Source organism: Lathamus discolor, chromosome 1 (genome assembly GCF_037157495.1).
Source record: "Lathamus discolor isolate bLatDis1 chromosome 1, bLatDis1.hap1, whole genome shotgun sequence".
NCBI lineage: Eukaryota > Metazoa > Chordata > Aves > Psittaciformes > Psittacidae > Lathamus > Lathamus discolor.
In genome coordinates, this window is record NC_088884.1 from 151130705 (window position 1) to 151152897 (window position 22193).

The window sequence follows — 22193 nt, forward strand, 5'->3', positions numbered from 1 at the left end:
TCAAAATCATAAGTATTACTGAGTCAAGGTGAGTCTATATAAATGTTCCACTTTTCCTTCATAAAAAGATGGGGGGAGGGGGAAGAATATCAAATGTTAATAACACTCATGAACTAGCTGCAGAAATATAGAAAGTAAAAGTTAGCTGTAAAATGGCTACTTCAGGGCTGCCGCACTTTCACTGTACAAAATATAAAGGGCAATTACCAAACCTTTATAGAAAAAAATAGTGGGAATAACTCTTTGAGATTGAAAGGTAAGTACATAACAGGCAATTACAGGAAGATACCGAAGATGAAATTGTTTTGTGAAACAATATTCTGCTATATTTTATTTATTTACTACAGAAAATTGCATGTAAGTAATTTTGCTCTTCTGTAGTAGGTTTTTAATACCTTTTGTAAAAAGCATTTCTCAAAAGCTCTGCTCCCCTAATTTATTTATTTTAGAATATCAAAATATAGAATTCGGTGCACTGTAAGAAATATATCAGCTTTATTTCAGCTCAGCATCTTATTTTCTAATAAATTTGTGGATGATATGGTTTATATTAAAAATAGGGCTTTTAAACTGTTCATCCACCTTATTTGTATATACAAAGAATTTTACAGATGTGAACAATATTGCTTTATATTTTACTACATATATTGTTGTCCTGGGTTCAGCAGTAGCAGTCTTTTTTTTTTCTCCTTCTTAGTAGCTGGTTCAGCACTGTGTTTTTGACTTTTGGCCTGGGAACAGCGCTGATAACACCGATGTTTTCAGTTACTGCTCAAATGTTTAGTCTGACCAAGAACTTTCTGAGTCTCATGATCTGCCAGGGAGGAGGGAAAGCAGGGAGGAAGCAGAGACAGGACACCTGACCCAAACTAGCCAAAGGGGTATTCCATACCACAGCACGTCATGCCCAGGGTGTAAACAGAGAGTTACCCGGAAGGGGTAGCTCATTGCTTGGTTGGGGAGATATTGGTCGGCAGTGGTGACATGTTGTATTCTCTTCCCTTGTTATTTCCTTTATCATTATTATTATTGGTGGTAGAAGTAGTGATTTGTGTTATACCTTAGTTACTAAACTCTTCTTATCTCAACCCGTGGGAGTTACATTCTTTTGGATTCTCCTCCCCATCCCTCCGGGAATGGGGGGAGGGAAAGAAGAGGGGGAGTGAGAGAGCATCTGCGTGGCTGATTTATGGCTGACTGGGTTTAAACCACGACAATTGCAGAAGTACTTAATAGACTTCCCATTAAACCAAATACACAGTAATAGAATGATTTGGGTTGGAAGGGACATTAAAGATCATCTAGTTCCAAACCCCCTGCCTCAGGCAGTGACACCTTCCACTAGACCAGGTTGCTCAAAGCCTCATCCAACCTGGCCTTGAGCACTGCTAAGGATGGAGCATCCATGTCTTCTCTGGGCAACCTGTGCCAGTATCTCACCACCCTCATAATGAAGATTTTTTTCCTAATGTCTAATCTAAATTCCCCCTTTGTCGGCTTAAAGACATTCCCCCTTGTCCTGTCACTATATGCCCTTGTAAAATGTCCCTCTACTGTTTTCCTGTAGGCTCCTCCAGGTATTGGGAAACTAAGTTCTGGCTTTCACTGCTCCTGGTAAAGGGCTTTTGGCAATGATCCTTCTCTCCAGGAGTTTAGTATGCAAAACATAGAATAGAATCACAGAATCATAGAATCACAGAATCATACAGTCAGATAGGTTGGAAAAGACCTTTAAGATCATCAAATCCATTTTCCCAGGATTGCCAAGACCTTCACTACACCATATTACTGAGGACCTCATCTACATGGTTTTTGGATGCTTCCAGAGGAAGGTGGGATGTGTTTCCATCACTTTCCTGGGAAGGCTGTTCAAATGCCTCATCACTGTCTCTGTGAAGAGTTTTTTCCCAATATCCAGTCTAAACCTCCCCTGGCACAGCCTGAGGCCGTTACCTCTTGTCTTATTGCTTGTTACTTGAGAGAAGAGATCGACAACCACCTGACTACAACCTCCTTTCAGGTAGCTGTAAAGAGTGATAAGGTCCCCTCTGAGGTTTCTCTTCTGCAAACTAAACAACCCTAGTTCACTCAGACATTCCTCATGCCCATGTTGGCTGCATGAAACCTCTTACAACTGTTAATAGAGCATTAACACAGAAGAGTTTTTTTCTGTGTTAACACATACATTGTACATATGTACAGATGTTATATACCAATTATTTGATATGTTTCTAGATTACAAGTATGTTATGTTATACAAGTATGTTCATTGTCCTCGGACAATGAAAATAATAATTGCAGCACTATTTTGTAAACTATATACTTTTCTTTCAAATTACCCTCTTCTGAGACTGAAAATAAATCTGGGTCAAATCACACCACCATTATTGCCACCTTTTCCCAAGCTAGCAGGAGTGTAAAATTAAAAAGCCTAACACCATGCTCTTCACAAACACTCCAGAAAGTTCTTGGGACAATTTCAACATTCCCGTAATCTGGTAAAACCAGTTCAAAGTTAACCAGTTTTAAATCCTTTAACTTGGAGAAGGATATGCCAGAGACAGATGTGAACCTTCGTTTCCTCCTAACTTGCCCTCACAAGTACAGTAGTATCTAGTGACCCATCTAAGTTTGATACCTTAAAGATAGTAATAATCATGTTACCAATAACAATCAGTCCCTTTTTTTCCAGCCTACAGGAGACACAGTTTAAGCTATATGGGTTTGTTCAGTTTTTGTTTCTCTGTGTGTGGAAAAGAGAATTGCTGTATGTGAAAAGTGATTACTGAGGAAATTAACTGGAAGACACAGTACATAGTTACCTCTCAAATATTGAGGTCAGTAGTTAATCATTGACATTGCATGGGTCAGGAAAACCCATTCACTAATGCAGATTCTGGTGAAAGCATAAGCACAAATCCCTTCGTGCCGATGAGGCAGCAACCTTTCCTACAGACTTTATTAGAAAAATTAAAAGCCAAACCTATGACAGAATTAATAGTTTTTCTCAAAAGTTATCAATTAATACAATGTATTCTTCAGAATATTCTGAAATACTAGGCAAAACTTCCTCCAAAACTAGACCACCTTTAGGGAATTGGTGAGAACTGGTTTCAGGAACTGGTGTCTAGCACAGATCATCTCTTAAATAAATAAAAAATCAAGTTAGGAATTCATATTATTGCTCTTAGAAAAAATTTCCCTTATTTTTATGGCATATTTATAAAAACAGAATCTGTACATTTATCCATGAAATGACAGTTGCTCTTAAACCACCTGGAATGCTTAAACAATGCAGATATTCTGATAACACCTTTACAAAGGAACTGAATAATTACAACCTATCAGAGAGAATATAAGCACTCAAGTATCAGTTGTCAGAAATTCATGTGATTAAGAGTAAATTGGATTAGACAGTTTTTAAAAAAGAGAGACATTTTTTCCAGCTGGAACTTTATGGACTATATATGAATCCACAGGGATGTACAAAGGAAAAAAAAAAAAAGCTAAAAGAAGTTGCAGAAGAAATAACTGTGGGAAGGCATGGGAGAAGAGTCCAGACACAGATGGTTACAGTCTGTATTTATTCTCGAGGAAATATCACAAGGCAGACCATCTGATGCTGGGGAAATAGCGTAGTTGGAAGCTAGCGTATACTGTGTTTAAAAAGATCATCCATCCTGTCAGAAATAGAAATATTCCATATAGGAAGTATGGAGGCTGCAATTTGTGTGCAACCTCGGCCACCTCAGCAGCATTACTCCCTTCCTTTTGCTGAAGTGCCAGGCAAAGATAATGGCAGCCATTCTGGCTGCCGACACCTAGATGCAACTAGGACTCCTAGTGCTAAAGATGATAAAATTCTCTTTTGTGCTGTTCCAGCTATTTAATCTTCTTCCTAGCTCTTTCACTGGCATCTCTTTGTTTTTGTTCCAAATTCAGTCCCTTATTCTCTACTGCCTGTCTAACACCACAACAGTGACGTACTTACATTGTTATCTGAACCACCACAACATTGAGGATCTGTAATCAGGGAACTCGCTCCCTTTGCCCCCATACCCACAGAGCAGGAAGCACAGTTCCTGCTCTGGTTTATGACCTCTTTCTGTTTTCTCTCCTGCAAACAGTTCACCTCTGCACCAAAGCTACATCTTACTCGCCAGTTCTTTTAGTTTCTTTGCTTTTGCCTGTATCCAAGCAGTGATTTCCTCTTCTGAATCTTTCTTCACACTTTTATTTCAACCGATATCATGCATATATTCCTAATGAAATGAAGAAAGAAACTACACAAATCTTGAGAAATATTGGAACTCTTTAATCTTCGATTTTTTTTCAGTAAAAACAAATTAATAAATATTTTCCTGATTTTTAATTAAATATTATCACTTTGCACTTTTCTTCCTTTCCTTTAAAAAATAGAAATAATATTTTTCAATTAAGATTAACAAAATTTTTTAGGTGCAAAACCACTATCATTAGCTCTATAGCACATGTGATTGGTATCGTAACTTATTTGCTCCATTATGTTTATTTTGTACTATTTTAGGGATGAGGAGATTGTCTTTTTATCCACTGCAGGTAGTAAATATCCTGAAGAAAATTAGACCACTCACAGACTAACCTGCTGAATTTATTTCTATAGTAAATACTTTAGAAGCACACAGATATTTTCCTGAAAAAAAAAAAAAAAACCAAAACCCAAAACAAACAACAAAAAATAATGAACCAAAACTCCCCAATCATAAGAAGTAAGAAATGTTATTTTAGATGTGCATAGTTAGTCCTGGTCAATAACACAAGGTACAGCAGAACATAATTTCAATAAGCAAATGAAAGGTATGGTTAAAATCATTACTTCTTTTGTCTTCATGTTTTTAAAATCAACCCAGAAGTGATTTCTTTTGCCACAGTTTTCAGAGCATACAATAGCTAAAGAACATTAATCACAGTTGCAAAGTACGTAACACCAGCAATGTTCCAAGGAAAATATTAGGCTTTCTGCTCACTTAACCTATGAAAATAAGTGTGCGCTTTGGAACATGCAACTATTATCTTGTGTATTTTAATAATGGCTTCTTCAACTGTGCACCTTGTTAAAACTCCTCAATGCTCCATCATAAAAGTTAGCAAAAAGAAGTCTATTTTTGCCACAAAAATGACCCCCCAGAAAAATGAACACAGAATATTTAATGGAGACTTACACATAAAAATATTAAAAAAAAAAAAATCTGAAAATGGTTTTGTAGTTAACAAACACTACACTTTTCTATGACACTAAACATACAGTCAAAGGTCATCTTGGAATTTTCATCTAAGAAAGATCTTTGGATCTGGTCCAAAACATTTTTTCAAGTGACAGTGTATTCAGAAATTTGAGTTTTATGTATCTTAGAACGGAGAATAAGTTTGAATTATTCAGCACCATACACCACCTTTCCAAAATGATAGGTAGATCATATTTAGAGGTTGATGACTTTGTTAACAGCATGGCAATAAAAGCATGTCTTTTATCTTAGCAGTAGAGGGCTTTGAATTAACATATATAAATCTTAAGTCCCACTTCAGTGCTGTCATAATATCACTCAAATTTTAAATGTATGGGTTTTTTTTATATACATCATCTACCTTTCTAAATGTGTAATAGATGGCTAGTTTATGATAAAGTGTATCTTCTTAAAAGTAACAACACAAAACTAGTTGCATCATTAAAAGGGTCTACTATTACTCTAGCCGGAGAAATAGCCAGTACCTGAGCACACGATGGTCATGTTGAAAAATTTCCTCTCTATATATTGAAATTCCAGCCTTGTTCTTCATTTCACAATGCATGTATTTAAGGAGCAGCAAATACTTATGACTTGGTTGGGTCAAGACCCAATCATCATGAAGCACCAAACATCTTGATACATCTTGAGGTCATTTGCAGCAGCTCCATTACTCCTCCCTGACTGCAGTGAGTTCATGCAAACAAGAGTTGTTTTGTATGAACAGTTTATGATATTTACAGTGACATCTCTCTTTCTGTCTTTGTTAATTTTGCTAATCAAGTGTATTTGGCTTAGGAAGTTGTAAAAGCTATTCTCAAATAACTGAAGCTTTCTGATCTCTTTCCAGACATGAAACTGTAGATTTTACGTTTTCTTCTTTTGACTGTGAGGATGAATTTAATATTTTGAATCAGTGTTTTAGAACTATATCTGAACTAGGTATCTTATCCAAGCTCTGCTTAATCTTTCTAAGGGGTGTGTACTCTCTTTTCAATAGCGACAAGCTCACTGGGTTCAAAGATGGAATAGTGAAAGGTGTAAGAGCTTGGTTTACTCAACCTTATAATGCTCTATGGCAGGGCTGACTGAAGGTTGAATAAACATCGGATTTAAGATATTGGTAAACTTTCTGAACATAAAAAATTGGGGATAAAATCTTCCCAAAACTAATAAGATATTACTATGCAATAAAATTAAGCAAATATTTTTAATAACCTTTCAAAGTCAAATTAGACTTCTGACTTATCTTATTAAACCCTTAAATATAGAAAAATACAGAAATGACACAAATGGCCAGCTCTGTTTCCTAGATAGTCACTAATTACTTGGTTCAAGATAGTCTTGGTAGCCTCACTGACAGTCTCAAGACGTGAATTTGTTATGAGGTAATGCTGTACCACTGCAAGATGCGAACATTCAGAGCTCTTTGAAAACCGCCTATCCATAATGATTATGCAGCATCTAGGGTATTGCTGTATAAATCATTGGGTTCAATTATATGGACTAAAACACCTCTTTAAGTAATTGTCTTATACACAGCTGTGTGACACCAGCTGAACCCAACTGCCTTCAGTCACCACTTCTAACATTAGCAGTTAAGCCATCTTAAGAAAGCCAAGGCAGCCAGAAAAATAAACTTTGTCTGAACCTTCTGTTGCTCCCAGGAAAACGTCATTTGAATTTTAATGCTCTCATTCACAGGCTGTCTAGATCCACCCAGTTTTATTTCATAGTTCTGTGGTCTGTATCAGACCTTTCTTGCAACCACTATTTATTGCAAAAATTGAGTCTCAAGGCATTAGACATGAATCTTAATCAAATTATTGATAACTGAACACAAATAATCAGTTTTCCACAATTTTGATAGCCTAGCAAAAACTTTCTGCTATGCTTTTAGCATTTCTGTTATTATTGAGGCACTTCCATTGTTTTTGTTACTGGCATACATGACGAATACCCCGGCACAGGGTGCCCTTATCAAAACAGTCAGCCTCCTTGCATTTTTCCATGCCTGGATACATCAGGCGAGCCTGTGTTTAGCCTCACTTCTGACCAGCCAAAAATGGAGCTCTACTTTAAACCACTCCTGGCCAAGAATTTAACATCTTGGATTCACATTTTCATGGGAACTGTCATTATACACGATCATCAACATGTAATCTATATTCTTTGGACTTATTAAGTTAGCTTGAACCTTAGAAAATAATTCCATTGTCATTAAAACCACATCTGTGCACCAAACTTGCCAGCTGCAAGTACAAATTTGGCACATTTATTTTACATTACTCATAGAACATAACACAGAATTTTTATCAGCTTGATGCCTTTGGTATGTCTTTATATTTCAAGCTGCTATGACAAAGATAACCCCAAACCCCTTTAAGTGTATTTATCATTGACATGTTGAATGGCAACAGATTTGATTCAAAATTAAAATCTAGATATTTAAAAACTGTTGAACTATGTCAGAAAGGCATTTACAGCTCATGGTTACCTTAAAAACAATGTGTCTAGTATCTGCAAGGTATAAAAATAAGATTTTTTTTCTTATATTTTAACCTGAATATCTTCAATTCTAGAGTGCCTAGTCAATACCAGTTCGGTATAGTAAATACTAAAGAAACAAATGGACCCTGCAAGCAGCGCTGGATAGAGGAACTATGACCTCTCAGGGCTCCAGTCTGCAATATGGAGCAGGGACTATTCAGAAAAACAACTCCTCTTCACATCTTCAAATCCCCCAAAACACTAGCAGAAATTTAATGAGATCTGGATGCATAACCTTTTTAGATCACCTTGAAAGATCCAACTTTCATCTTTAACATTTTTCTCTCATTTCTTGTAACAAGATTCACCTTCCAAAGACCATAAACTCCCACAAAATCCAACCATCAAGACTTTAAGCTCACTGTCCACTTTCAAATCTCCTCTGAAAGTTGCAGGCAGGTTGCCTTGCTACAGTAGGCTTTATGATGGATCAAGTGTAGTTTGCTTCTGTTACCCTGAGCTGGAATAAGTACCACCTCCACCCACAGTCAACGTAATCAATACATCCTGTACTCTAGCTATTTTAATACCACCAAAATAATGTGGTGAAGCCTTGGATCCAAGGCTGCACTGCCAAACATTCCAGCACTTCACAGATCCAGGCATAACCAGAGACTTTCAGATACCATTTAAGGCACAGCTGCAACCCAGCAATCCCCAGCTATTACAACATTAACTGCCTGCTTCACTTTTGGACTTTTGGTTTTATACTGGTCTGGGTTTATGCACACTTACTTTTTTTAAAAATAGTAAATATTTTCCTGATCGTTTACATCTATCTTGGAGAACTTTGATCTTGTTCTTATTCCTCGATCTCAGTGGTTAAGCCAGTCAGAAGTGAAAACCTTTCTGAGAGAGCAAAATTATTGAAATGCAGCAGAAGATAATTCTCTTTCCCCATTGTTTTCCATTTTTGCTTGTTCAGGAAAAAGTATCCTTACAACTTTTGAAGTCAATAGGCATCTTTCCATTAACTTAAGAAAGCTTTAGATGAGGTTTAGAAAAACTGATAGGGATCAGATGGTATTGATCAGTTTTCTTTTATTCTGTTTGTATTAATCAGTACCAGAAAAATAAATATCATAAATGTTACTGCCAATGTTATGATAAGATACATAAATAAAGATACTCAGTTTGATGGTTATGGAAGGGCAAACACAGAGCAGTAATTCTAGATTCTGGATATTAAAGATATCAATATTAAGTGCCCATGAGAGCATTTGTTCTCCCTCTGTGATGATTTTACTCCAACTGCTGATGAATGCTATGCAGCAAAAAACACACAATCTTTTAAAACATTAGTATATATGAAAAGGGGAGTTTTGAAAAATATTCACTGTTAATGATACTGAGATTAGCAAGGATGAAATATTTTTAGAAGTTTATTTTACACAGGTCTCTAGAAACAGTCCTGGAATCAATCCATGGTTTTGTTAGGTTGTTAGACTCTTGATATAGATTTTCTTTTTTTAATTATAAAAATGTTTTTTCACATGATATGTGGTTAGAGTGGCATGCTATTCAAGTAAAATTTTCATTTTTGTATTTCTTTGTTCAAAATAAAGGTAACAGGTAAATCAAGAAGAGGATGTAAATGTGAAAACAAAGGGTTGAATTTTTTTTCTATTGAAAGTTTTACTCATCTACATTTAACAATCTTTGCTCTCCAGTACAGTTTTAGAAAGAGAATTGAAAACCCAGTGATATTAACAATGCCTTTTTCTCTGTGAGAAAAGAATCACCAGTTTCATTGTGGAAATGCTATTAAGATGCTATTTGATGTATGCCTCTCGGCACAAACAAGTGGTGTGGCACCTATGAGAACGGAGTTCAGGAAACACTTGTGAGAACAACTTATTCAATCTGTGTCCATCCATACACTGATAATAAGGAAACAGCGTCTGATCTGGATTTCACTGAGTTTATTGTAAGTCTTCCATTAACATCAATGTACTTTGGAAGAAGTCCATGACAACCATTACACCACAGTTAGGAGATGAGCTTTCAGTGCAAAGGACACCCAAGCATACTGCAGACAAACTGTAAGTTTGGGTACCCTTCAAATATATTCTAAAAGTGTATGACACTTCAAGAACCATAGGAAATGAACTACCTGCTTGAAAATGCAAAGGGAAGTAAGTGGATACTCAAACTGGAGCTGTCCAAAACATTGGAGTTAATGCAGTTTTGATCTGCTCTTTAAAGGCCAAAGCTCTAAGACATTTTAAAATATAGTGTTGGGCTCATCTTCTGTGAACAGTTATATGTACAAGTAGTGCCAGAGCAGTTTTAAAGGAACAAAATGGAATAAGTGTAGCTCCAGACCCCCAGTATTTCTAGAAATGATAAGATACATAAATAAAGAAGGAAAATATTCTGTACAAGGTTTGGGTTTAGGCTTTTTCTTGGAGTTTGCCAAAAAGTTGCTGTATGTTTCATGTATGCTCCATAAAAAACAGAATTTAGGAAAAAAAATGGATGCACTGTCATAAGGTTCCCAGCACAATAGCATTCCTTTGCAGTGAGGATTACTCTTCCTTTGCAGGTAGGATGCCTGGGGGAAAAGCTCAGTGCAAACTACATTTGATTAACATTTTCGCCTGCTCAATTGCATGTGTCCTGTTTTATTCCAAGATGTGTGTGGGGAAATATCATGCTACAGTGTTCAGAATCTAGGGGATGTGGACCTGATGGTGAATTCTACAGGCAGAAATTAGGGGCTTGAAAGTGATGTGGAAGGATGTTAGAAGCTAATTAATTCCCTCAAACGTTTCCTATTTTTCACTCTGAGAATGTCTGTAGCTGACACTCTTGCCCACGTACTGACTCATGATCACTGTATTTCCATGTGCTCCTGTTGATGTTGTCATTTGAATACTGATATAACTAAGAGGACTACACCATATGGTGGCATTGCTGCACTGGGTACTGTTAAATACAGAAGTGACGCGGATTGCACGTATAAAGCTGTATTTTTAGTATTCAGAACAACAACGTAGGCCAGTTTTCTCCAAAACTCTCACTCCTCATCAGGGTATCAAAACAGGGGGCAGATTCTCAAGTTTTCAACTTGCAGCTGCTTGTACTGGAACAACAGTTGTTGGATTTTTCAGACGAGTTTCAGTCAAAAGTACTATGATCTTTTTATTACGTTAAGCTGCGGTTTCCCCATATACTAGAGGTTTTTATTTCATGTAAACCTAGCAACTCATGGAGTCATCTGGGTTTGCTCTTGCTTTCCTCACCTACACCCTCCATGGACTTTCTGAAGTCTTTCCTGAAAAAGTGCCGATTTAAAAGGGCACTTAATGCGGAAAGCCTTCTAAGGGAACACAAAGACCAGTATCATCCTAGTGTAAATGAGAACACAAATTCCTGGCTACTAGCTCTCGTTACTTCACTTAACTGAGTGGTTATTTCTTCAGTAAACATTGTTAAAAATGGAATTATGTTTGTCAATAAACATGATTACTACACATGGTTATATTTAAAAAAGAGAAAAAGGACGTACACGAAACAAATATTTTGCCTAGTTGGTACTTTGAAAATATGTGATTTTACTGATAGATGTACGTGCAAAATTAGTTCTGCCTAAATTATCAAATAAGAATATGACCAGTGCAGCTATTGTAATATTTAGCTAGAAATTTAATTTCAGAATCTATTGATGTTTTCCAGATCTATCTAATTTATTTTCTCATAGCATCAGTAACTGGTTATACTACCCATATTATTTGATCTTTGTTTGGCTGGTGCTCATGTAATTTGGTGTTACTAACTTCTGCTGAAAGCTTTCTAACAAACAACTAGAATATTTTTATGTGTCACTCCATATGACATGCGATGATATTTCTCCAGCTGTCTTTTCTCATGCTACTGTGACTTCTCTGTCTCTTGGGTCTTGGGCATACACATCAGCCCTTGCAATTTTTAGAATAGTCCTGGCATGTGACTTGGAATGTCTTAGAATCATATGGAATGGTTTGGGTCAGAAGGAGCCTTTAAACACTATCTAGTTCCAACCCCCTGCTGTGGGCAAGGACATCTTCCACTGGATTAGGTTGTTCAAAGCCCCATCATACCTGGCCTTGAACACTATCCTTGTTTTTTTGGCCTGCCGCTGGCTCTTGTATTATGCCATAGTTCTTATCTTGACTTAGCCCTTCTGTCCCCTAGTACTGCCTGTCTCCTCCCTTGTCAAACATTGCAGTCGGTTAATGATACCCATCTTGTATACACATGGCTTGTTTCTCCCTAAAAAACATACATGGCTTCTTTAAATACGCATACCTGCTTTTGTATTCATTTTTTAGGCATTTCAACTGGGACATTTCCAGCAGCATAGCCCAGAATGGAAGCCGTCCTGTGTGATAGCAATTGAAAAGTATCACGCTTTTTTTTTTCTGTGAATTACTCTAATTCTAATTACAAGATAGCTGAGACATGCTTAAATATGCTTATGTCCATCCTTTCCTTCCTGGTTTATATCTTCTCTCACAACAATGCAGTGTAATTCTGACAAATGGAATTCATTTTGAAAATGTGATTGAAGAAAGTGTAGCACTGAGGTAATGCTATACAAGATAAAAGGGTTTTTCTGGCATTCATAATAATCAGAACTGAAAGAAGAGTGTATATATTCAAAGCACAAGGGACATTTCTTGAACGTATCTAAGAAGTATCACTGACTTTAACAAGACTCTCGAGACTCAGCATCTGTTAGTCCAGTCTAGACAACATACCTAACAAGAGGCAATGTTTGTCATCTGTAACAAAGGGATATTTTTATATCAAAGTGAAGAGTAACTACAACTTTTCTCTTACAGCATGTGAAGGCGAAACTTGCCATTCTCTTACCAGTATTTGGTGTTTCACAGTTGTACAACCCTTTACTGTCCAAGCAGCAGAAAGCAAAGGAAAAGTACACCTTGCATCTTCTTATTTTATATCATTTGAATGAAAATTTATGCAGATGTCGAAAAGTTTTATTCCTTCCAATGGTTCCTGGAAGCATTTTTCATAAACAGTAGTTTGGTTTTTTTTCTGCCTGAACCCAATGTTAAGACCAAATACTATTCATTTTAGTGTTAATATTTAATTTGTCCTGGGAACTTTAGGTTTCACAGAAATGGCACTAAGTCACCATGGAAAGATACAGTACCCTTCCGGAAAACATTCTTCTCTTGAATCTGTAGACTGTGTGTGATTAAAGGCAAGAAAAGTAGCAAATAATTGTCTAGGGAGACTTCATGCATGTAGAAATGTACCTGGAGGAGCAGGAAGAGGTTGGTTTGAAAAATAAGGCTCTCTTTGTTTCAATCCTATTCTGGGTGCAAATAGGGGAAAAAGTAAAAGTCGTTATTGTCTTCCATTGCTGTAAATCATGAGTTATCTCACTGTCATCCCTGAAAAAACAGTGAAATTAAAGGAAAATTACAACATTTCCTTGTTAATATATTTGTGAAAAATGGTAGTTGTACCTATGCAGCTGAAGGTCATACCAGTCTGCCCTACTCCAAAACTTGCTTCCTGCTCTTTATTCATAAAGTATGAATCTAAATGATTAATAACATTTGAGAAAACTGTGCACAGAAGCAGTATAAAACAGGGGAATTGGACATATGTGTGCATGTAAAGAAACCAAAAATACAGCTAAGAACTTAAAGGTTTTCATATGCAAATACACACAGGCTGTGAGTGAATCTGCAGGTTTGCATTCAAGCACAAAGTATTAGCATGCTTATTCCATAAGAAAGCCTAACTAGAAATGCAAGCTGCGCAGCCTATGTTCCTTTTGTTGTCCTGCAGATCTATGGATACCGGTTATTCACAGAGCTAATCATATTTAAAAACTCAAAGTTCATCTCTGGCTGGCAGAGAGCAGGTGCTCATGAGACACTTCCTACTCTTTTAAGGTGTCATGTAGCAGCTATCTTTGTTGCCACATGCCTAGGTTTTTGTCATGCTCTTTATAGCCCTACTTCCTGGAGCAATCATTCTCCTTAAAAAGGAAGTGTCCAATGCTACAAGGATTGTGGAAAACATAAAAATCTAACCTGGCCTGATTCGAAAACATCAATGGCAAGACAAAAGAAACATCATATTTGCTTTTACTAAACAGTTCATGACCTTTTAAACTGGCTTATTATTTTTAAAATATTCTTGAGCCTGGCTCAAAATATACTTGAGCTTGCTGGTGGTGAGCTTACTGGCAGTTTTGGGTATTTGTATTGTTATTATTCCTGCTAATTGTTATTTGTTATTATTCCTGCTAATAAGGAACTACTGAAACCTATCAGCCACAAAGACACAGGGTCTCATAATGTGTGGAGATTGGATGAAGACCTTTTGGCAGGAAGTAAGGATAGTTAATGGGCAAAGATACTCTTGGTACCATTTTACTGAGCCTATTGAGAAGACTGTGTTAAATGGCACAGGTATTTACAGCATGATCAAGTAACAGCAAAGCATGACTAATGCTCCCCAATAGGTAGGAAGGTTTTACTTTCTTCCTTCCCTCCCATTCTATTCTACAGCTTTTCAGATAAATTCCAGTTATCTTTTTATTTTATTATGTGGAAATCACCTCTATTCTTGGCTCAGGTTCTATTATTGAAGGTTTGAAGTGATTGTTGAAAAAAATGGGAAGAAACTTTAGAAGACTGAGAATATTTTTGAAAGAACCTTCACTTCAAACTGGGTAAATTTACAAAATGTAAGGAAGAAATACTGAGTCAGACCATTAGCCCAGTCAGGCCAGTACTCTGTCTCTAACAGAGGTGCTGCTTTGCGAGAGTAATGGTGATTAGTCACAGTCCCTTCTTCTTAGTGACGTTCAGCATTCAAAATCTTTATAGTAGTGTAGTTAGAGAGCATATGCCTACCTACTCCTTTTAGTGTCTGTCTCTAGACTATATTTCCATAACTTCCTTTATAATTTATGATTCTGATTATATTAATTGTCTCCATTACCTCCTGTCACAAAAGTTTCTAGAAGTCCTCTATCCACCTTGTAAAAAGGTACTTTCTACTGTCTGGTTTAAATTTACCTTTTGTCGGCTTCAGTTACTGCTCACTCATCCTGTATGGTGCAGTTTGGTAAATAACAGCTCCACATATACCTTATCCATCACCTTGTAGATTTTGCAAGACTTGGCCGTACTCTGTTTTCTTCTTTCCAAATTGATGAGTCCCAGAGTCTTTAGTGTCTCCGTATAATTATTTTTCCTCCTTTCTCATTTTAATTGCCCTTCTCTGTGCTTCTTCTAACTCCACTGACTTTTCTGAGATGCAGAAACCAGAAATACACACAGTGTACAGGATATGGGCACAGCAATGCTTCAAATAATAGCAAAATATTACCTTTTCGTTTCTTTCTCAATACTCTTCCTGATGATGTCATTCCGTGTTGAACAGATAATTGCAGGCATCTGCCAATGATGAATGAAATTGTTCTGAGTTGTACCTGCCATTTCTGAGCTCAGCATCAATCAAACATGACTTGGATTATTTTTCCTACCTTAACAGCTATCTATTCTGAAGCTTATCCATTGCTGTTTTTTTCCTATTCAGTCACTGAGGTCCTTGTGATTATCCTTATGACCAGCATGGTATTTGATTTGCCAAAGTAACTTACTATCATCTGTGAAACTAGAGATTTCACAATTTACTCCTTTTTCCAGATTACTGATGAAGATCTTGAATAAAACTAGTCCCAATACGGATTCACTAATGACATCTTTAGCAATTCCTAGCCTCTTCAAAAACGACCATTGTACCCTATCATTTGCTTTCTATCTAAACATCTTTCAATCTGAAACAGAACTTTTTATTCAGCCTTAAAGCGGCTTAGTTTCCTCAAAGCCTTTAGTTAAAAGCCCTATCAGAAGCTTTTAGAAAATCCAGATGTACTCAGACCACTTGATCCCCTCTATCCACACACTCACTGGCACAGCCAGTAAACCAGAATTATGAGAAGCCCAACAGGCCAGTAAGGCAGGACTTAACCTTACTGGAACCTGCTCATAAAGTCATCTTAATTTATGTGCTCAGTTACTTTATCACAGGATCTACGGCCTTGTCAGGGGTGGAGGGCGAATTCACCAGACTGTAGATCCCTGGACCTGCCCATCCACACCCATCTTTGAGCATGAGATTTCTAAACCACAACTTCTCTGGTGCAATAGGCTACACACCTTTATAAGCTACTCTTCAGATTCTCTTATTCCTTTTATCTTTTTGTTTATTTTACTAGTTGCCGTGTATTACAGGCTTTTCTTTCTTCTGCTTTGTGAAGGCCACCCATTTTTTAACTGCCATTCTTTTCCCTGAGATAGTAACCTTTTCCATTTCCAGTCATTTGCTATGATAGCTTTTCCCTTGAGCCTTGAAGAGATTTCATTTGATCACTTCATCTTCTCCTGGAATTGCTGTATGCAGTGTGACTGCGCTTCCCGTACATGCTCCAGGCTCTGGCTTTTTGAACTGTTGCAGGATTTTTTGGTCGGCTTGTTGAATTTTTTATCGTTTAGGGGTTTGTTGGTTGGTTGGTTGGTTTTTGACTGTATCTCTTTTTTTAATCGAGTGTTCTTTCTTGAAACTGAACATCTGTCTGATGGACTTATTTGTCTTTTTTTTGTCATGATACAAAAATGAACTTCAACTATATCGTGATGATGTTAACAGCGGCTGACCCACTAGTAATTCAACCCTTGAGACCAAGCTGAGGGTCATGTCTGTGTTTTTTCCCCAGTTTCTGAGACAAGCTGATGTAAGAAGGATTTTTTAATTGAATTAAAAAAATATATATTCCTACATCTCATCCTGATGAGGCACTGAACTATACCTCGATAGTTAAAATATACAATCATTTGACTTATCTTCACTGCAGCTTCTTCAGTTTCACTGAAGAAAATGCTACAGTTTTACTACTAACATGCTGGATTTCACTCACATAGATTCCTAAAATTCCTCTTCCCAAAATATTATATCATATTTGAACTTAGCATCACCCTTCCTGTACTGTGCCTCTCCCACACCCTAATATTCTCTCTGCACTTCCTATAAAACTTATGTCCCAGTATCATAATAACCTTGTTTACTTCCCTTCAATCAGTTTTTGCGATATTTCTTCCGTCAAGTTTGCCACTGTTGCCAAATATTCAACATTTTTTTCTATCTTATATTTTAGGCTTCTACCATTGCTGTAGAAGCAACTATAAATTTTGTCCTTGCTTGGTACTGCACATGCTACTCAACTGGCACCGTAAGGAATCTGATTTGCTTTCTCCATTTATTGCAATGCTTTGTTTATGTCCCTCCTGGCCTTTTTAGAGGTGTATTCAACATCAGACACATCATCTTTGAGGACTGCATCAGGCTGAACCAAGTGCTCCTCAATGACTGTCTGCTGTCCCTCCTCTTTTAGTTTAGATAATCTTCTATGATAATTCCAATTTTCAGTGCCTTTTTGTTAAAGTAAAGCCTATTTTTCTAGTACACAGCATTCCCCAAACACTTCCCAGTTCCTAGTAAAACAAATCCCTTCCTTCTACACCTTTGAGTCAACCATGCCCTGAGGGTCTGGACTTCTGCCCATCTTGTGGGCTTTTTAAACTGGAATTGGCAGTATTTCAGAGCAGACAGGTCATGGAGGCCAGTCTCCCAGACAGCAGCTTGCATATGCAATGAAGGCTGTTTTTCCTCCATTTCCTCCTGTGGATGTTATCAACATGGACCAAGACCAATAGCTCAACCCCTGCTTCTCAAACCAACCTAATCAAAGTAAACTAAGACCTTGTGAGGTCTGCTGTCTTTGCATCCCACAGGCAAAATACTGTGCGATCCTCTCCAGTGATGAAAACCCAGCTATTCACATACCTATGAAGAAATTCTCCTGTTCCCACCACCTGCTTCTCCCAGCCCTGAAGACGCCCCAGTGCAGGAGTGCCCACAGCACAGGAAGACATCATGGCACCAGCTGGGTACTGGATCTTAACCAAGAACTCTCCTGCCCTGAGACTTGCATCCTCCTCAGCAACACAAGGCTCTGAGTGGAAGCAGGGATGTCCCCATGGGACTCATTTGAGAACCTCTCTGACTCTGCTAACTGCTTCCGTTCAGCTTCTCTCAGATCAGGAGAACAGCCCTATTCTCCTGGGGCCAGGAGAGCTGTGCATCCATCCATGGGTAAAACTCATTCCCTTGGAAGACACTCTCACCCACCATATCCCATGTAATGGATGAGGGAGCCCCCAGTTTATTGCCAAGCTTCTGCTTGCACCTTGAGCTTGAAACACGGCTGTTATCTGAAAGCATACAGTAATTTAGCACTCCTTCTGATTAAACAATGAAGATTATATTCTCCTCTTAATCTATTCTACCCTTACTAAGTTAGTCAGCAACAAAGTCAAATCTGGCCTAACTGCAACCTACCATGCTTACTTGCCTTCCAGGACCCATCCTAACATGTCAAAATCGCTGAAGGGACTGACATTGCTCTCTTCATTTCACTGTCATTTATGGAGGCAAAATTTATGCAAAATGCTTCCTCATTCTGATGTGAAAAGATTTCATTTCCATATACATGGGTGTGTATAATTGCTCAACATGTAAAGAATTACTGAATTAGACATAGGGCGTTTACATCCTTTTTTTCTAATTCTCACTCTAATTTCCTGCAAAAATTTATTTTCCCAGCAGACTGATTCAAAGCAGAAAAAAAAATCTGATTTTGTTTTACTACATATTAAGAGTATGGATCAGAAGAATCTGATTTTTTTATTCCATTTAATTAATTTAGCATTTGATGTTACATGATTTCTTTGAATTTGCATCAGTCCAACTCAAATGTTAACAGATTATATTTTTTTAACAATAATAATCTTTCATTCCTAGCTGTATTCTCAGTTACAACAAACTAACATCTTGTCATTACATGGCTGCTGCTCACTGAGGATTTGGCTCTGTAATTTTAAATGAAAGTTCTCTTCACTAATGATGACATCAAAACACTTCAGGACATATATAAATCAGCTACTGGTGAAGTATTTTACCAGCCAAAAGAGTGTAGCTTGAGGTCTTCACTTTCAGGTATGCAGACTGGCTCAGATATCTAAAACTTAGGTGTCTAGTCAAAACCAGGTATTTAACCTTACTTCATAGTAATGGTACCAAATAGTCAGGATTAATTGTCTTCTGGAATTGCTGGGTTTAGATGCTTATCTGAGGAGGAAAAAGAAAAGGAAACTGGCAGTGTCTCCAAACCTGTTAGAGCAATATAAGAAGTGAACAGAGCTAACAGCAACGTGCTAGAGATGATATCTGTAAATAGAGAGAACTGCTGTGGTGAATTCAGACAATGAAAAAGAATACGGAAGGATGGGGTGCTAAAGATAAGCTTCAGATCATCAGATCATGGCTATTGCAATTTTGTTTCTTAAAGGATCATGCCAGTCTACACCACATATGACTAGAGGGGAAAAAAAAAAAAGGGAAGAGAAGAAAAGCAGGAGGAGTAGGAATGACACAAGGAAATGATAGAATTTCGTAATTATATGCCACAATTGCAAGTTTTCAGTTTTCAAGTGCCACCCTCCGGGTGATGGCTATTCTGGATAAATACATCCTGAGGTACACACTAGCAAGTTCTTAGCCTGTCAACAGCTTGAACAAAATAATGTTAATATCTACCTTTCTTCTGCAAGCTGTGTTTTTCTTTTAAAAAGCTCTTCAGCAATAAGAGAAAGCCACTTCAGGACAATTACAAATCAGTTGCTGATGCACTTTTTTAGTAGCTGTGTTATCTTTCTCTGATGTTTCACATTTGCTCTGACTTAACAGCTCAACACACTCAGAGACAAATTGGGAATATATTTCAACACTCAACACAGTGTGACTTTGAGTAGATGCAATTTCAGGCATGTTAGCATGAGAACAAAGCAGTGACATTTTTTTTATTACTAGCCTTTAGTAACTTCAAGCAAGTCCATAGGGATCAAAAACTGTAATGAAGACAGTCACTGGGGACAGCCAGCTCTCTGGAGATGCTACTGACCTCACTCTGCATTATCCCAAGTCAATACATTACAGACCAACAAAGCTTTGGAGGATGTGGAGAATAACTTCAGGAACCCTGCACATAAATTCTGGGAAGCAAACAGACACAGTGAAGACAAGGAGAAATCAACAAAATCAAATGAACGTGGCTAGTTCTGGTGTTGTCAACATAAAAAGGATGTGGAACTGTTGGAACAAGTCCAGAGGAGGGCCACAAGGATGATCAGGGGACTGGAGCACCTCCCGTATGAAGATAGGCTGAGAAAGTTGGGGCTGTTCAGTGTGAAGGAGAGAAGGCTGCTTGGAGACCACATAGCATCCTTCCAGTACCTGAAGAGGGCCTATAGGGATGCTGGGAAGGGACTCTTCATTAGGGACTGTAGTGACAGGACAAGGGGCAACGGGTTAAAACTTCCACAGGGGAAGTTTAGATTGGATATAAGGAGGAAGTTCTTTCCTGTTAGGGTGCTGAGGCACTGGAATGTGTTACCCAGCGAGGCTGTGAATGCTCCATCCCTGGCAGTGTTCAAGGCCAGGTTGGACGAAGCCTGGGGTAAGATGGTTTAGTGTGAGGTGTCCCTGCCCATGGCGGGGGAGTGGGAACTAGATGATCTTGAGGTCCTTTCCAACCCTAACTATTCTATGATTCTATGATAAATATCTCCAAAGAGCAAAATCATCCCCTCACACAGGGCTGAAAGGCCCTTAGCATTTGCAGAACTGTCAATTCCTGTCCTGACATTACTTTTCTATTATATCCAGTTCTGCCCCCCCCCCCCCCCAAAAAAAAAAAATGGATAAAGATTTTAGGAACTCCCATGTTCAGAAGATGTGGGATTACTTGATTCCATTGATACTGTCATTACACTGAGGTTAATGAGAGCAGTTCAAAGAGGACCCTTAAGATTGTATGTGTTAGTGTAACCAGAAAATGAACATTTCTGCATTCATTACAGCCATTGTGTGTTTTTATTGTTGTTGCAATGCAAAAATCCGTTTAAGACAACCTGCCACGATTTCCTGAGAATACATTTTTAAATATACATTTAAACTACGCGCTTTAAATTTTTAAGACACTATAAGGCATCTTAGGTTACATTAAAAATACTACAGAGATTTCCAACAAGAGGTTAAAAAGTTGGCCAAAGAACTCTATAAATGTAATCAGGCTTGAAACTGAGTGCGGATCAAAATAAACTTGCATCTGACTGTTTCACATTAAGGTAAAGAAAAACAATTTAAACCATTCCTTCCAGTAATAATTCCTGAGAATTACAAAAAACCCCTTTGAAGCCTTTTAGCTGAAGATTCAATTAAGGACTGAAGTAATCTTGTCAACGGATAGGTTCTCCTGCTTGTTTAACAAATAGGTGTCTTTCAGTTATGTTTCTTGCACTGCTGGAGAGCAGGGAACAAAATGTTGCTCTACTTCACCTTTCTCCCTGAGAACATCGTGCACAAAGGGAACATGGTTGGAACCATCACATGGGTAAGCATTGCCCAGCAGAAAAACCTTCCCAGCTGCTCTACAGCAAAGCTGTAAGAAGCAGAGACACAGTGCAAATCCACCCCAAGATCATGAACACTGGAGCTGCCCTTTACAGATGGCAAGGGCTGAAGTGTCACAGCTTTGCCTGGGAGGAATATTTCCAGGAGGAGCTGCATAAATGTACATCCTTAAAAGGGTTATAGTAAGAACACGTTTGTACTGCATTCGAAGGAAAGATATTTTGTTGTGTGTTTTATGAAAGCTGTCTCTACAGGTGAATCAGAAACTACAGCCACTTTGATTTTGCTTTGAATAACAGATCTCATGACACACATGGATGACACAGGAGACTGGAATGTTTAGCAAAGTCGGAATACAAATTTGTACAGTAGCATAGAGCAAGGAGCTGGAAGACAGAGAGACCCTTTTGCTCAGCTGAAAGTTCAGTCCAGTCTATATTTCCAAGATACGTGGGATTACTTTCCCTAACACTTTACTACTTTATTTATTTTTTTCCTAAAAGTGAAATCACAAGAGAGAAAGAAATAATATTCTCTGTATGAAAGGAGCCCTTTCTTTTATCTCAGAACAAGATGAGTAAATGGATTTAGGTTCTAAAATAATATAAAGGGAATAGAATGATCATTTTCTAAGGCAAAGATTGTATCACTGGAAGGATTTCACTGGCTAGAAGAAAAACGGGGGGGTGGGACGGGAAGCATGAGTTTCATTATTTAAACCTTGAATTGAAATGGGCCAGAATCTGGCATCCATCCACACAGTGAATGATTCCCTAAGGAACAGTCCTATACTGAGGTAAGGCGAAATGAAGC